This window comes from Narcine bancroftii, chromosome 6, assembly GCF_036971445.1.
Source record: "Narcine bancroftii isolate sNarBan1 chromosome 6, sNarBan1.hap1, whole genome shotgun sequence".
Classification (NCBI taxonomy): Eukaryota; Metazoa; Chordata; class Chondrichthyes; order Torpediniformes; family Narcinidae; genus Narcine; species Narcine bancroftii.
The window spans coordinates 210,131,372-210,150,120 of record NC_091474.1 but is presented as its reverse complement, the minus strand read 5'-3'; positions in this window follow the sequence as shown (position 1 = coordinate 210,150,120).

Genomic DNA, 18,749 nt, shown 5'->3' with positions numbered 1-18,749 from the left:
TGTGCACTCGCACTCCAGCAGAATTTAAAAAATTCCATCTTCAAATATATTTCACCCTGTGTTTAATATTAGAAAGTAGCCACCTTTGGTATCAGTCTAATATAAAATATTGCATCTGGCTTTGTTGCTTTCTCAGCAGTTTCTTGGTGCTTCCAAGTGTCCCCTTGAAGTCTGCGAAAGTTGGTACTTGCAGACACTGGTGTTTTTAACAAGCCCGTAATTGGACAGCTAATTAACAATGCAGAAATCCAGAACAAGTCAGAGAAAAATCTCAGCGTGTGCTGCAGTGGGGAGAAAATAAAAGACACCATATAAAACCTCAAAAGCAACCTGCTGAAACATTGAATTTACTAAGCATACAAAAGTTGTTTGATTACAGTTAGATTACAGTCCAATTGCAACTCTTGCAAATTGTTTCCATATAAAATACAAAATATTTTTCTTAGCCTTGGCAGTGTATAAGAGAACCACTGCTGCAGATAGGGTAGAAAAAATATTTTATTCTGCAGAAAATAATTGATAGTTTGGAATTTCTGCCTTATTAAGTTTTTTTTAAATTTAATGCTGTTGTGTGGGAAGGGTAAATTTCAGTGAGTTCAAAGAGCAATGAGTATGGACACAGGCTGAATACAGGAAGGATTTTTATTAAAACATATGTAAAGGGATTGCAACAGGGATAACACACTAGTATTCTCAATCACAAATAACAGTCCATTGTGATTGAGAATACTAGTGTGTTATCCCTGTTGCAATCCCCTAACACAGGGGTCGCCAAACTTTATAGACTCCCAGGCATGTACAATAAATGGATAAATAAGTAGACATGCAGTTTCCATATGCATTAGTGAAGGAAACTGCATACCATATGCATAGTGTTTGGGACTCCAAGCAACAACATCCCAATCGCCAAATAAAAAATCTGTAAATTAAGCAAATGGTTACAATAACAGTAAAGAAAACCTTTGCATCTGGCCAGAAAGGTGCAAAATGGAGCTGGCTCCAAGTCTTCATTCAGCATTGGCGACGGCAACTCCATTCTCAAAATTGGGTGCGATGCTGTCCTCATCGAAGAAGTCATCTCGGGCTCACAGGCAGGAGTGGGGACCTCGGACTCTACAATTCTTTCAACCCCAAATGTACAATTGAGCCCCTTGCATTTACCAAACACCCCCCCCCCACCCTGGGATTTTTCTGATCCCTTGGTAGTCCCATAGACCTCTAGGTTTGATATGGACCACTTTGGAGACCCCTACCCTAACATGTGTTTTAATAAAGATCCTTCCTGAAGGAGTCATGTGATGGAGTAGTGGCCGGTTGGAGAATACCAGCCCTCTCCAGAAAAGAAGAAATAAAGTGAAGAAAAAACAAAGCCCCAGACACATAAATACAAAAATAAAGGTGTGGAGAAAATGGCACCCAAGAAAGAAAAGCCAAAAACAACGGGAAGAAAAGAAGAAAGAAAGAAGTTGGAAGAGAAAGGTGAAGGCCTTACCTGCACGAAAAAGCAGGGACCCGCCATGGAAAGAGGAGCCCACTCCCCGAGGTTAGTGGAGACCCTGGACCCACCGACCGTGGGACTGCAAAAATGGCTCACTGTGCACGACAAAGACAACACCGATGGGAGGGGGGACCAGCTGTGGAGTGGAAGTCCACAGCACGAACAGCTGAGAGAGACCCGACAGCAGGGCTTTCAGCTGGTAGATAAAGAAAACAACGGGAACGGAAGGGGTGAAAATGAAAAAAGGAAACTAGAGACACAACAGATAACCAACCCAGAAGAAGAGGACACCAAAGAAAAATAAAACCCAACAAACTGAGACAAGCAGCTCAACAAGAAAGTCAGAAGAGACAGATACAAGGAAGAGAAATAGAAGACACAAACCCAAAAGCAGACACGGAAGAAGAAGAAGGAGAACACCAAGCTCTGCACAGAGGAATAGGAGGCAAAATGAATGGACAGTATATAGATTTTAAAAAAATTCAAGAACATATGAAAGCATTAAGAGAATGGCTGACACTAGAATTTAGTGAAATAAAAAGAAAAATGAAAAGTACAGAAGAAAAAGTGAGTAGAATAGAACTGGTCATGACAGATGTAGGGGAAAGATTAGAAAATGTGGAAGAACATGTAATGGCGGTAGAAATGGAAGTGAATGACTTAAAAAGAAAATTGGAAGGAAGTGATAAAAAAGTTAAAGAAACACAGGAGTTGTTAGCTCAGAAGATGGATATAATGGAAAACTATAGTAGGAAAAACAATATAAAGACAGTGGGCTTTCAGGAAGATGAAGAAGGCAAAGATATGAAAGAATTTATAAAAGAATGGATCCCAAAAATCCAGGGAATGCCAGAAATGCAGGAAGGAATGGAAATAGAAAGAGTGCACAGAACATTAGCCCCAAAACCACAGTCACAACAAAAACCAAGAACCATTTTAGTAAAATTCCTGAGATACACAACAAGAGAAAATATATTGGAAAGGGCAATGAATAAAATGAGAGAAGTCAAAAAACCACTGGAATACAAAGTCAAAACATTTTTTCTACCCAAACATAAATTTTGAGCTCCTGAAGAAGATGAAGTTTAACACAGCAAAGTCGATCCTATGGAAAAAAGGCTATAAATTTATGTTAAGATATCCAGTGGAGCTTAAAATATAATTATCCTAGGCCAGCAAAACTAACTGTTCTCGGATCTGGAGAAAGCACGAGAATTTGCAGAATGCCTGCAAGATAGAAAGAGAGATGAAGAAATGTAACAAGAACAAAGAATGACGACAAACTACATATAAAGATGTAAAAATAATGTACAAGTAAGAACTGAAGGAGGGAAGGAAGGGGGAAAAGAGGAAGGGTTGATTAAAAAAATATATATAAATAATAATATTAATAATAAATAAATAAAACATAATAAGAAAAAGAGAAGCAATGAGGGGGAGCTTTGTTGTAATGGGAAGATAAAAGTCTTCTGGAGGGGGTTGGCTGGGAGAGAATAACAGTCACTGCAAAATCAGTTGACACACGAACGAGTTCACAGTTCGAATGGAGAGGGGAGTTCTGGTTGCCTGGCAAAGGACAGGGGTGACTCAGAGGGGGGGGGGGGAAATACTTGGGGGTTAAGGGAATTTTAGATGTGGGAATGGTTGAAATATTTTATGTTTTAGAAGTGTTGTCATAGTGTGTTCAAAAAAAGAAAACTGAGAACTGGAAAAGGGGAAAGGTGGTGATGAGGAAGCGGAAATGAGATGAAAACAAAGTATGAAATGGCCATGTTGAACTATATGACTATAAATATTAACAGAATACATAATCAAATCAAAAGAAATTTACTGAAAAAAGAAAAAATTGATATAGCATTCGTGCAGGAAACGCATCTAACTGAAGTGGAACATAATAAATTAAGGAGAGACTGGGTAGGGCACGTAACGGCAGCATCATATAATTCAAAAGCCAGAGGTGTAGCTATATTAATCAATAAAAATGTACCAATCAAAATAGAGGAGGAAATAATAGATCCAGCAGGGAGGTATGTAATGATAAAGTGTCAGATATATTCAGAACTCTGGAATTTGGTCAATATATATGCACCTAATGAAGAGGATCAAAAGTTTATGCAAGATATCTTTTTGAATATTGTAGATACTCAGGGGAATATATTGATAGGAGGGGACAGTGAGTTGTTTAATGGGTTTATTATATTGTATATGTTGACCGTTTAGTGGGTAGGGAAGGGGGTGGGAGGGAGGGGGGAAAAAGGGGAGAAAATGACATTGTGTATATTCAAGAGGGAAATGTATGTGTGTATTTTGGTTAATATGGTTTATAGTGTGAAAAATAAAATAAAAAATTTAAAAAATAAAGATCCTTCCTCAGTTCAGCATGTGTCTAGACTCATTGATCTTTGAACTCAGCAAACGTTTCCCTTCCCACATAATATTCTGCAGAAAAGAATTGATAGTTTGAAACGTTTGCCCTATTGGGTTTTTTCCTTTTCATTTGAATGCTAAATCAATTCCTATTTGAAAACTATGATTGAATCTATCTCTGCTATCCTGTCTGACTATACATTCCAGATGCAAATAATTCAAATGGGGGGAAAAAAGGGATTTCCTCCTGTCAGTTGTTGCACTTAGTTCTCAACCTTACCACCAATAGGAGCAGTTTCCATCCAATCTTTGTCGAGTCCCCTAAATTATTTGAAACACCTCTTTCACATATCCTCTCACCTCACAGCTTTAGGAAGAGCCTATCTTTAATCAATGAGGAAGCTGATGGAGAGGGCAGAGGGAATGTATGTGACAAAGTACTGATCAAAGTTATCAATAAAACAATTACCTTGAAAACTCATTGTTTGAGACAGAAAACATGAAGCAGAATAATAAAGCCAATCCTTTTAATAAAGAACCTTTTATCTCAGGTTCTTTAACTTTTCCTATATCTATTCCAGAAGATTTTTTTCTGCACTCTTTCCAAGACATCCCTAAAGTGCTCACAAGATTTAGGTATAAGAGGTAAAACACAGAATTCTGTTGACACCGTGGTTAAGTGAAAAAACACACAAATGCTGGAGAAACTCAGCAGGTCAAACAGTGCCTTTATGTAGCAAAGGTGAAGATAGATCACCAACATTTTGGGCTTGAGCAGTTCATCAAGGTGTGAGAGATCATGAGAGATGTCTAAACAACAGGGGGTGGTGAGGGTGGGAGATGATAGGTGGAGAGGGGGGTGGGGGGAAACACCACAGGAGTGGGGGAGGAGTCTAGGCTAGGTGGAGAGAGAAAGGAAGTAGGAACTGGAATGACTAGTTAAGGAGGGGGGACGGGGGGAAGGGCAAGCTAATTAGTGAAATGCAGTGAACTCAATGTTCATGCCATGGGGTTGGAGGGTCTCCAGATGAAAAATGAGGTGTTGTTCCTCCAATCTGGTGGTGGTCAGGGTGAGGTAGCGTGAAAGGCCATGGACAGACATGTGAGCTTGAGAGTGTGACTCAGAATTAAAATGGTTGGCTACCGGGAGGTCGTTTCTGTTGCGAACGTAGAGGAGGTACTGAGCGAAGTGACCTCCCAATCTGTGAATGGTTTCTCCAATTTAGAGAAGGCCATAGAGGGTACACTAGATGCAGTAAATGAGTTCTTTGGAGGTACAAGTGAAGTGTTGCTTCACCTGAAGGGTTCCTTTGGGACCTCTGAACTGGAAGACCTCATCTTGGAAGCAGATGCAGCAGAGAAAGAGAAATTGAGAGAATAGGATGAAGTCCTTGCAGGTGGTGGGGTGTGAGGATGTGTAGTCCAAATAGTTGTGGGAGTTCGAGGGTTTGTAATAAATGTCATCTGCTCCCAAGATGTGGTCTTCCAGTCCAGAGCCTCTGAAACGTCTGCCTTCTTCCACAAATGTGGCTTCCCCTCCATCACTTTTAACTTGGCCCTCACCTGCATCTCCTCCATTCCCCATTCACCCTCCCTAGCCCCTCCCCACCCCCACCCCCATCCCTAGAAACAATAAACACAGAATCCTCCTTGTCCTCACCTACCACCCCATCAGCCTCCACCGGTCCTCCCCACCCCCTCCACCCCACCTATCATCTCCCACCCTCACCACCCCCCTCCCCCTTTCTGCCTTTTGTTTGGACATCTCCCATGTTCCTCCACACCTTGATCAAGGGCTCAAGCTCGAAACGTTGGTGATGTATCTTTACCTTTGTTGCATAAAGGCACTGCAACATTTGTGTGTTTTTTTCAGATTTAGGTACAATATTGTCCTAGAAAAAAGAGCTTTTAAAGATGAATTGGAATTTCCTCTGTTCTGCACTTCATGCCTCTATGAAACCTAGGAGATTCCATGCCTTTTCCTTTCAAAACCACTTTCTCAACTTGCATTGCCTTCTTTCATCATCAGAGGTAAACACACCATCCTTTCGGAGTGATAAATGCTGCAGAACACTGCAAGCACTTAGCATCAGGATACAAAGTGGATGGTTTTGGCCTACAGACAAGGAGCAATGAGAAATCTAGTGTATTGCTAATCAATGAGGAAGCTGATGGAGAGGGCAGAGGGAATGTATGTGACAAAGTACTGATCAAAGTTATCAATAAAACAATTGCCTTGAAAACTCGTTGTTTGAGACAGAAAACAAGAAGCAGAATAATAAAGCCAATCCTTTGAGGCACAAAACTAAAAGGGAGTAAATACTTGAAATAGTTACTTCATTAGTTAATCCCAGAGAATTCATCATAACCATGTGAAAGAGGAAGTGATGTTCCTTGAACTCATGTTGGATATCATTTGATCAATCAAATAGAGGGTGATGACAGAGAAGTCAAATGGGAGTGAACAAGGTATTAAAGTGATAGGGGAATTTATAATATCTTGCTTATCCTATCAAAGTCCATCCCCATTGCAGCATAAGATATTGTCCATTATATGTATGTCCATTCATCTTGCCTCTCTATTTCCCCTTGATATCCTCACTTAATATTTGTTTTGATCGTAAATTTTGCACAATAGAATCTAGAGCAGTACAACTGCAGAGAACTGATATTCACTGGTGGTGTACTATACTGATGGCTGACTCCACCCCCATCCACCCATATATAACCTTGGTTTCCCGCCTAAACTCTGAAGACCACTGTAAGTAAGACCCTACCCTCAGTTATAAGCTAATACAAGCATATGTTCTCCCTCCAGTCATGAGAGCAGTCATGCTCCAATTTTATTAGTTTATTCCCTAAATGATAGAAGCCAGGGATGCTGCTGACACGGCTGAAGAGTTCACATATTGGATAGACTGCTTCCAGGCCTACCTGAAAGCAACCAGAGACGTCTTCCATACCAATGAACTTGGGAGGTCCGCACTCGTTTCGAGGGTAGGAACGAAAGTCATCAGGGACTGCACTACATATGAGCTGCCATCAAGGCTTTGAAGGCTCGGTACCTGAAGTCGCAAAACAAGGTCCTAGTGAGGCACCAACTTGCTCTACATCACCAATGGCCAGGAGAGACCATCAATGACTACCTGCTGGATCTGTGTAAGCTTGCCAAGAAGTGCAGGTACAAAGCAGCCAGGGGCACGTTTGTGAAGAGGAACAGATCCGGGACACTAGTCGCAGGGGTCCGCTCGAGGTACGTGAGGCAGCGACTGCTTGAGTCGGGAAGAAGGACCTGGTTAGTCACATTGAACTGGCCAAATCGTTGGAACAGGTCAAGTTCAAGAACAATGACCTTGAAGCCAGCGAGCTCGCTCACCCAGGTGACCCCTTCCAAGGACCGGCTGCTCCCGCTACCCCTGCCCTAATAGTTGCCACTTCCTGTGCTAAGAGCACTCCTGTGCTAGGGAGGGCTCTTTTCTGCAGCAAGAGCCAGCATCCCCGATCTTGTTGCCCGGCTGAAGACTCAGTGAGTTCCAGCTGTGGCAAGAAAGGAAATCGGGTGAGGGTTTGCCACACAAGGGGAAGCCAGGGGAAGTCCATGGCCTGCAACACTCGCAGATCCGATTTCAGCCCCAAGCTATCTGCCCCAAATTCACCCGAACCCACTTGCTGCATGCTGACAGAAGATGGGAAATAGGAAACGCAGCGAAAAGGCTCGGCGGACATCTTTCCATGACTCAAATTCAAACTTGGTGCCACCATTGACAGAGGAGGAAGGAGAGCGGCCATCTTGCCGCACCATGAGATTGATGCCATCTTACCCACGGGCAGCCCAGGATGGTGGGGGTCACTTGAGTGAGGAGTATGGAATCTCTGTGGTCCTACCTGTGATAGTACAGATTCTATCACCAATGTGTATATGTACATATGTACAGATGGTAGTGTAGGATGGAGGACCTCAGTTTTCTTCAGGCTGACTTCCAGGCCAAACATTTTGGCAGTTTCCGCAAAGCAGGACGTCAAGCGCTGAAGAGCTGGCTCTGAATGGGCAACTAAAGCGGCATCATCTGCAAAGAGTAGTTCACGGACAAGTTTCTCTTGTGTCTTGGTGTGAGCTTGCAGGCGCAAGCTCCATCAGCCAGCTCCCCACCATGACTACCAGCCCCCCCACATCTCCATCGGGCACACAAAACTCAAAACGGTCAACCAGTTTACCTATCTCGGCTGCACCATTTCATCAGATGCAAGGATCGACAATGAGATAGACAACAGACTCGCCAAGGCAAATAGCGCCTTTGGAAGACTACACAAAAGAGTCTGGAAAAACAACCAACTGAAAAACCTCACAAAGATAAGCGTATACAGAGCCGTTGTCATACCCACACTCCTGTTCGGCTCCGAATCATGGGTCCTCTACCGGCACCACCTACGGCTCCTAGAACGCTTCCACCAGCGTTGTCTCCGCTCCATCCTCAACATCCATTGGAGCGCTCACACCCCTAACGTCGAGGTACTCGAGATGGCAGAGGTCGACAGCATCGAGTCCACGCTGCTGAAGATCCAGCTGCGCTGGATGGGTCACGTCTCCAGAATGGAGGACCATCGCCTTCCCAAGATCGTATTATATGGCGAGCTCTCCACTGGCCACCGTGACAGAGGTGCACCAAAGAAAAGGTACAAGGACTGCCTAAAGAAATCTCTTGGTGCCTGCCACATTGACCACCGCCAGTGGGCTGATAACGCCTCAAACCGTGCATCTTGGCGCCTCACAGTTTGGCGGGCAGCAGCCTCCTTTGAAGAAGACCGCAGAGCCTACCTCACTGACAAAAGGCAAAGGAGGAAAAACCCAACACCCAACCCCAACCAACCAATTTTCCCTTGCAACCGCTGCAATCGTGTCTGCCTGTCCCGCATCGGACTGGTCAGCCACAAACGAGCCTGCAGCTGACGTGGACTTTTTACCCCCTCCATAAATCTTCGTCCGCGAAGCCAAGCCAAAGAAAGAGTGTAGGATGACTGTGATTGGCTGAGAGTGTAGCCACACCTACTGGCAGGTCTTAAAGGATTGCTCCTAGCCAGACCAGGTCATTCTGGACTGGTCGACCTACTTGTGATATGCTCCAGTCTTTTAGTTATAAAAGCCTTGGTTTGCATCAACAAGTCTTTGGTTCCTTCGACGCGCATTACACTACCCTCGATGATTCTAGATCAGGACAGACCTCACCAGCTCAGCAACTCCATAGTTACTCTGATGGTAAACGGTCATTCCAGTAAATGCCTAATCGACACAGGCTCTACTGAAAGCTTCATAGACTCACGGACTGTGCAAGAATTCAATCTAAAGATGATTCCTTCCAATTATCATATATTCCTTGCGTCTCAGTCGCACTCTCTGTGAATTCAACAACATTGTATAGCAGATTTGTCATTTGAAGGGGGGGAATTTTGTAAAATTTGCCTGTATGTGCTTGATGAATTGTGTGCTCCGGTGCTGTTGGGTCTGGACTTCACAGGAAGTCTTAAAAGCATGACCTTTGAGTATTCTGGTCCCCTCCCTCCATAACATTTTGGAAGAGAGGGCCTCTAAAATCAGAACCCACATGCAGCTTCTCCACACTGAATATCGACCCCCCACCTCTCTTCCTGAATCTGTCCTCTGACTGCAAACCTATTGCTACCAAGAGCAGCAGGTACAGCACAGTGGATCGAGACTTCATAAAGTCTGAGACAATACATCTGCTCGACGACAGTATCATGAAACCTTGCACCAGCCTGTGGAGAGTGCGAGTGGCAGTGGTTAAAGGGGAAAACATGTCCTGATTAGTAATTGACTATAGTCAAACCATTCATCAGTACCTGTTCCTGGACGCATACCCCCCTCTCTCAAATTTCAGACATGGTGAATTATATTGCACAGTATCGGGACTATTCGACCATTCGACCTGAAAGCTGCTTATCACCAGCTGCCAATCTGTTCCAAGGACTGTCCATATAAGGCATTTGAGACTAACAGTCATCTCTATCAATTTCAGAGTGTCCCTTTCAGTATTACTAATGGGGTTTCTATCTTCCAAAGACAGATGGTCAGAATGGTGGATCAGTAGAGGTTGAAGGTTACCTTCCTCTACCTCGATAATGTTACCATCTGTGGTCATACCTTGAAAGACTATGACACCAACCTCCAGTGCTTTCTCCACATGGTGAAAACCCTGAACCTCATTTATAATTCCAGCAAGTGTGTGTTCAGGACTAAACGTCTGGCTATCCTGGGCTACGTGGTGGAGAATGACATCATTGGCCCTGATCCTGATAGGATACGCCCCCTGTTAGAGGTCCCCATTCCCAGGACCACAAAGGCTTTGAGGAGGTGCCTGGAGTTTTTCTCATATTATGCCCAGTGGCTCCCTCAATACGCTGATAAGGTTCGCCCTCTCATAAAAGCCACCAATTTCCACCCTCTCAGCTGAAGTCCAAGCAGCTTTTAACAACCTCCGGAATCACATTGTGAAAGCCACCATGCATGCGGTGGACGAGAATGTACCTTTCCAAGTGGAAAGCAATGCTTCAATCTTAGCCCTGGCTGCTACCCTCAACCAGGTGGGCAGGCCAATTGTATTCTTCTCTTGGACATTGCAAGGCCATGAGCTCTGGAATCATTCTGTGGAAAAGGAGGCTCAGGCCATTGTAGAAGCCGTGAGGCACTGGAGACACTTACACTGTGGAAATTTACACTCCTCACGCACCAAAATTTTGTCATGTTTAATACTGTCAAGAGGTGTTGAATAATGTCAAGAGGGGAAAAATCAAAATGACAAAATTACTAGATGGAGGATCGAACTCTCAACCTACAATTATGACATTACCTATTGGCCAGGAGCCCTTAATGACCTCCTGATGCCTTATCCAGAGGAAGCTGTGCCTCTGCATACACCGGCCAACTGCGGACTTTGCAAAATGAGCTCTGCCAGCCAGGGGTTACCTGCATGGCTTATTTTGTCAAGGCACGCAATCTGCCCTACTCCATGGTAGATGTCAGGAAATGACCAGTTCTTGCCAGATCTGCGTGGAGTGCAATCTGCATTTCTACTACCCCATAAAGGTACACCTGATCAAGTCATCCAGACCCTAAATTCTGCAGGAAGGGGTGATTGCAGTGAACTGAGATTCACTGGTGTTGTGTTACACTGATGGCTGGCCCCACCTCCAGGCTCTGCCCCCATCTACCCATATATAACCCTGGTTTCCTGCCTACACCCTGAGGCCCTCTGAAGACCACTGTAAGACCCTACCTTCAGTTATAAGCTAATAAATATGTATGTTCTCCCTTCAGTTGTGAGAGCTTTTATTCAGTTACAACACAAAAAATAGACCCTTTGACCCATGTGTCTGTGCTGAACGTGATGACCAATTTAAAACTCTGCCTCTTACCCTTGATGAATGTCCCTCCAACCCCTTCATAATTGTGTGTCAATCTTGAAGCCTCCTGAAAGCTTCCATTGTATCTGCTTCCACCACCACTCCTGGGAACCCATTCTGGGCACCAAATCTCTGCACTGTCATGTCAGTATGGGATCTTTGCAAATGTGAGGAATTGGAACACAGTGATCCTAGGGCAGCGGTTCCCAAACTGGGTTCTTCACAACCCCTGTGTTCCATGGAGAGGCACAGGGGTTCTGCGAAAGAAATAACTAAAACTTTTAAAATTTAAGTTATTTTTTCCTATGTGTTGAAGTCGCTGGGTTTCTGTGATGGAAGAAAGCAGTTGCCCCAATGCTAACAAAACAAAATGGCATCTTGAGGCCTGGCATCAGCAGTGCATACATTAGGACTCAAGCACAGGCATAACTATTGGCAGCCAGGGCACATGCTCTGGGCACCACTTGAAGGTGGGCTCAGCTGTCCTCGCCTCGCCCACTCAATATCGAACTCCCAAGATTATGCACAGGATCGAGGAGTAAAGCGAGATTCTAGCATAACTTATCAACTTGTCCAACTGCTTTGCCAACTATCAGAAGCAATTCTAATATCGGGAAGGGAAGGGTAGCAGTGTTCTCGCTCTTGCCTTGTGATCTGTGACCCTTTCTGTTCCAAATAGGGGAAAGGGGAGTGATTTACGCTCATATCCAAACTAACTTTGCTTATCATGCTTCATCTAGCACGGGAGATAAGTAAATATCATATAATCCTATGATGAACTCTTGCAGTGTGACCTGATGCTGAGGTCTTTTTGGCTCAATGGATGAACAAACTTGAAACACAGGGATTGATGTGTGTGAACTGCTTATGCCTTGGAAATAGGTTTCGGGGGAAATAACCGGATGTTATTCGGGAAAAAAAAATCAATGTTTATGCTCCACTTTTTATTTTGACTTGGTGGTGCGAGCTGTTCCATATGATGTGTGGTGTCCAGAATGGGAATTGTTCAATGAGGCCCTTTGTTATATGAGTGGAGCAAAAATTTTGCAATTCACAGAGAAGAAATACTTAGGGCAGCTGCACCACATCTTGTCGAGCAAGCGTTCAACCAGTTCTCTGAGGTGGGCTTTCACATGGTGGCTTGTAACTCCACGGGCATGGCTACCTTCATCAATCTGTACTGGTTGATGATGTGACCATGCCCTGGAGTTACAAACAATCCATGATGTGAAAGTCTGCCTCGGACAGCCGGTCAAACACTTGCTCCAAGTAAATAAATCTCAGGTAAAACCTGGATGTGTGCTTCTCAGGTGTGGTGATTAGGATCTCGGCTCTTGTTCAGAGTTTCCCCGAAAACCTCCTTGGCCAGGGCAATACAGCCACACACCATGATCCTGGCTACCCTGCAGAACTTGGCTTCCAGTCCAAAATGTAGGAGCTGTGGTAGCCAATGGTAGTAAAGCCGACGGAATAAGGGCCAGCCACAAGCTTGATACCCTGCGAATTCTCAATGTCACTTCGGGCCCCTCGTTGGCCACTGAACCCTACGTGACCATGTCCTTGTGGGCAAGCTCCATGATCAGGCAGGATATTAATAAAATAGTAAAATTAAACTAACATGATAAGGTTCAACCATTAAGATTAAAGAAAAGTGGTGGTAGGGTGTAGAAAAGAAAATATTATATATCCAAACCCAGAATTTCATACCCATTTCTAATACTATAAGTCACCTTTTCTAAGGGAATACAATTTTGTATCTCTCTCTTCCAACAATCAAATTTAAGATAGGATTCAGATTTCCAAGTAATTGCTATACATTTCCTGGCCACAGCCAATGCAACTTTTAAAAAATTTAATTGATATTTTGACCACTTCAATTGGGGTTCCAAATCATACATTTCCCAAAAGAAAAAAGCTCAGGTGTTAATGGTAAATGTATTTTTATGATTTGTTCCAAAAACTTGCCGACAGCTTTCCAAAGTGATGTCAGATTATTTCTGTAAGTTTTCGTTTCGATTTAAAAGGAAACAGCTCAGTAACTTTTCATAATGCAGACAAGATTGATGCAGAACAGCTGACTTTTGGCTCAACCCAAAATAAAGCAACCCTCCACCCACTGGGCATTTAAATGCCAGTGGGAAATTGGACCCAGGTTTCACAGCAGGATTTACATTTTCGGCTATTGTACAGCCTAACCATCTAAATACATCAACAATCATTCAATGCCAAAAGCATCTTCCCAGTGTGATTCATGATCACTATAAAAGGGACCTAATGACACTATATTCTCCGCAACCTGCACCCTGGTACTCTAAAACATCAGTACTTCCTCTCCATGCTGATCGTACTTAAGACAGACCCTTCCTTGCATTATCAATAGTATTCTGCACTTAAAACTGACTTCCAATATAGATTTACCTACACCTAACATTTCTTCTTGCTGGATAGCTTTGAGATAAACCAGAAGTATTGGAGGAATTACAGGCAGTCACGTGAAAGGAGCCCAAAAAGAATGTCCCATTCTCTTAGACTTTATGCGGATCCATGTCCCTAGCTATAATTGGCTGAGAAAAAAATATTCTCACAGGTTAGGCTTAACCGGTGGAGTCCTTATGAGATCAATGCATAGGCTCATACATGTGACCTCACCACTATGTTTAAAGGGATCAGGGTTGTGGCCACTCAACTTCCTGGCTTTCGGATCATTCCAGGCTCCTTCACTGATCCCTCTCATAGTTAGTTTTTTTGGCATTGTCTTGGGGACGTCCCTGCTATATTACTTAAACGACATTCAAGGAGAGGAATCTCATTGAAGAGGGAGGAATTGACTTGGTCTGCAGGTTCCCCTCAAAGTGTGGCCATTGATACCATCACGGCGATCATATCTGCTCTGGACACTGTAATCCCCATGCTTCCTCCTAGTTGAGAAATGCTATTAATCCTATTTCTGCTCTTTCCCACAATCCTGCAGTTGTTCTCCCTCAAGTTGCTATCCAATTTTTTTGAAAGACACTGGTTAATTTTTCTCCCACAGCACAAGCACATAGCAAATGCTAGATACTCTCTGACTAAAAGAAGTTTTCCTTGTATCCCTTCCTAACCCCATACTCAGAATTTTAAACATGTATCCTCAGTCCTTGAACGCTCCATTCACATTGAGCTTCCCTGAACCAGATCAACTTCCATTGCTGCAGCACCCCTGGTTAGAGCACTGGTCTTGTAAACCAGGCTTGTGAATTTTTTCCTCACTGGGGCCTTATTTCTGCGAGGGAGCCCTTAACATAGTGGCAACCCTGTGTCTTCCTTACGGTAGACAAACATACAAACATAGAAACATAGAAGATAGGAGCAGGAGTAGGTCATTCGACCCTTCGAGCCTGCTCCGCCATTCAACGAGATCGTGGCTGATCTTAAAGTTCAGTACCCCGTCCCCGCCTTCTCTCCGTAACCTTTAATACCCTTATACTGAAGAAATATATCTAATTCCCTCTTAAATATATTTAATGAACCTGCCTCTACTGCCCTCTGTGGCAATGAATTCCACAGATTCACCACCCTCTGGGTAAAGAAATTCCTCCTCATCTCGGTCCTAAATGGTTTGCCTATTATCCTCAAACCATGGCCCCGGGTTCTGGATTTTCCCATCATTGGAAATATCCCATCTGCATCCATTCTGTCCAGTCCTGCCAGAATTTTATATGTCTCTATGAGATCCCCTCTCAATCTTCTAAACTCCAGCAAGTACAATCCCAATTTGCGCAATCTTTCCTCATAAGTCATTCCTGCCGTTCCAGGTATCAGCCTGGTGAATTTCCTGTATGTTACATTCTAAATGTAGTATTACGTGACAATAATGGGATGTTTTTACCTTTACCTTCAAGAAGGAGCAACTCTGGATTTTTTGGTATGTTGCTTTTTGTGATTTTATTTAATACCTGATTTAGATCTTCCCAAAACTTTTCCACTTTCTCACATGTCCAAATTGCATGTACTGTTGTTCCCGTTTCCTTATAACAGTGAAAACATCTGTCTGATACTGTTGGGTCCCATTTATTTAACTTTTTGGGCGTGATATATAGCCTGTGTAACCAAATATTATTGTATTATGTGTAATCTCATGTTTATTGTATTTCTCATAGTTCCACAGCATAGCTTTTCCCATGTTTCATTCTTATTTGGATGGAGCACAAAAAAGATTTATTATGATAGCCTTAACTGTAGCAAAAAAAATGTATTATGTCAACTTGGAAATTAGAAGATAACCTGAGAATACAGCAATGGTACATAGAATTGAATAAATGTATTCCATTGGAAAAAATAACATATAATTTAAGAAATAACATCACAGTATTCGAACAAATTTAGGAACTGTACATGGAACACAACAGAGAAATCCTACCGCGGACCTCCACCACCTAAAATGACAGAAGGAGAAGATGACAAAATGAACTGACCCAGTATGTAAAAGTAGATGACACAAATTTCTTGTTTATTTTCATTGTGTGATGATATTGTTTAATGGGTTTAATGTATCATATATGTTGAACGTTGAGTGGGTGGGGAGGGGGGGTGAAGGAGGGAGGGAAGGGAGGGGGAAAAGGGGAGAAAATGACACTGTGTATATTCAAGAGGGAAATGTTTGTGTGTATTTTGGTCAGTATGGTTCATAGTGTGAAAAATAAAAAATAAAAAAGGAGCAACTCTCTGTTCGCGATGTTTTGTCTGTTGAATCATCACAAGCTGCCACAAGTAATTTCTATCACAGTAAAATACAAACCAGGGACAAGAATATAAGAAAAAAAAGTGCCGGAACAGAAGTGTAGGTCTGCTCTCCCATTCAATAACATTGGAGCGGCTTGTCAACTTTCCTGCCGATCCAAATATCATTTGATTCCCTTGGAAACAAAAATAACTATTATCTCATCCTGAATATATTCAGCTTTGAGCAGCCACAATTCTCCAAAGATTTATAACTCTTTGAGTAAATGGATTTTTTTCATCACACCCCTGACCCACTTATCCTAATATGTTGTATCGACATTCAAGTTCTCCAGCAAGAGGGACACAGCCTCTTCATGTTCGAGACACATGAGAAAAAGCAGGTGCTGGAGTCTGGAGCCATCTCCAGCCTCTTAATGCTGCTGCTTTCAGGATCTTATGTTTCATTGAGATCCCTTCTCCTTTATTCTTGGGCACATTGGTCCATCTCAAAGATCAATGTAATGAAACTTTGCGCACTGTCTTTAATCAAATAAGTTCTGTTTTAGGTACACAGAAAAGAACGGCATACAGTACTCCAGGTGCTGTCTCACTAACCTCTTCTGTCATTACATCAAGACTTCTTGGACTCCAACCCTCTCGAAATGAAAAATTAACATCGCTAATGCCTTCCTCATTGTTTGTAGATCCTGACTGTTAATTGTATGTACTTTATTCACGGGAACTTCGAAATCCACCCCAGTCTACATGCCACCCTAGGCTAACATGAACCTTGTGCTGGATGAACCTTCATCAATAGCCTTGAAAAGGCCTCATCAGCAAAAACAATAAGTCACACTACAGAGAAGAGGTGGAAAATCTTGTGATATGGTGCGAGAATATCAATCTGAGTCTCAACATGGACAACTCAAAGGAGATCATTGTGGTTTTCAGGAGGACTATGGACAACCACCCTCTTACTACATGTTAACAGGTAATAGTGGAGAGCACGAAGTTCCTTGGTGTCCACTCAACTAATAGCCTATCCTGGGCACACAACATTTCACTTGTCAGGAAGGTGCAACAGTGACTGCACTTCCTGAGAAGACTGAGGTGAGCAAGGCTATCAGCCACCATCCTGTCCACTTTCTACATGAGCTCTATCAAGAATGTTCTGGCTGGCTGCATCATAGTGTGGTATAATTGCCATAGAGCATCAGATTGAAGGTCAATCCACAGGACCATAAGAGGGGCAGAGAAGATGGGTCTTCCCCATCCCCCCCCCCTCATTGACCTGAGTTAGCAGGATCGTTGTCTAAAGACTGCTTGCAAATCTACCACCCCACACATAGCATCTTCCAGCTACTACCGTTGAGAGAGATACAGGAGTATCAGAGCCAGATTCACCAGGCTGAGGCATAGCTTCTTCCCACAGATAGTGAGTTAGCTGAGTGACTGATGAAATGCTCATACAAACCCTCCATGACTATTATTTGTTTAACCATAATATTTATTTATTTTAATATTTGTATATACGAACTGTGCATATGTATCTTTTGTATGTATATGTGTTTGCAGTGTTTAACACTGAGGACCAGAGAACGTTGTTTTGTTGTGTTGATCTTGCATAATCAAATTTTAAATAAACTTTAACTTAAAATGAAATACCCCAAAGACTAACCTCAAGAGTGTGCTACCAAAATTTCACCAACATACCACCTGTCCCACCAGAGGCTCCAACATCCTCAACCATGGTGACACAGCCATCAAAGATCCCACCACTCCATCCCATAACTTCACTTCATAATGGACCACTTCTGCCTATAGGCAGAAGGTGAGATGAGAGGACCTGGTGGTAAACATCATGCGTTACTGGACAAGGAAACCGATAACATTCAACTTGACTCGTCATTAGACTGGTCAATACTCAAGGACTCAGCAACTAACTTTAATGAATACACCATTTCATTGCGCCAAGAAGAATAATAATGCCCTCCAACTGGAAACTGTACCAAGGGGTTACTACATTTGTGCTCTGAGCTTTACTTACTGTATTATGTATGAAGTGTCCAGCGGGACCTCTATTACTGCATCATGGCACATGTGACATAAATTTGATCCATCCAAAATATCAAAACAATAGTTCATTTTCATTCAAACACACTTTGATTTTACTGAATTTGCAAAGGAAAGATTTTTGTCTAATTTGAGTACATGATAATAAATGGGCTCTGAGAAAATACAGTACAGAATCTTAGTTTTCAACCTTTTTCTTTCCCCTCACATCCCACCTTCAAGTATCCCTATGCCATCGGTGCTCTATGATTAGTAAGGGATTGCTGAAGGTGGGATGTGAGGGGGAAGGGAAGGTTGAGAACCACTGCTCTGGTCCCAATTGTTACTGAAATATTGTGCTTGAGAAAAATTGTCATTGGTCCGTTTCCTTTGGAGTTATGACACCGTGCACATAAAGAGTCAATTAGGAAAGAAAGTGGTTTTCAATTGTTTTCTTTCCACTCATGTACCACCTGAGGTAATCCTTTACTAATCACAGTGCACTATGGCAAGGGATTATTTAATGTGTGTGGAAAGAAAAAGTTTGAAATAATAAGATGCAGTGGCTTTGAAACAGTTGTATGGGACTCACATTCAGTGATTCCGAACTTCATTATTTGACCCTATCCAATAGCTACAAGGTAAATGGCAAAGATAAACACTCCTGCAAGGATACAGTATCTATGATGTAGGACCAATTCACATCGGGCAATTT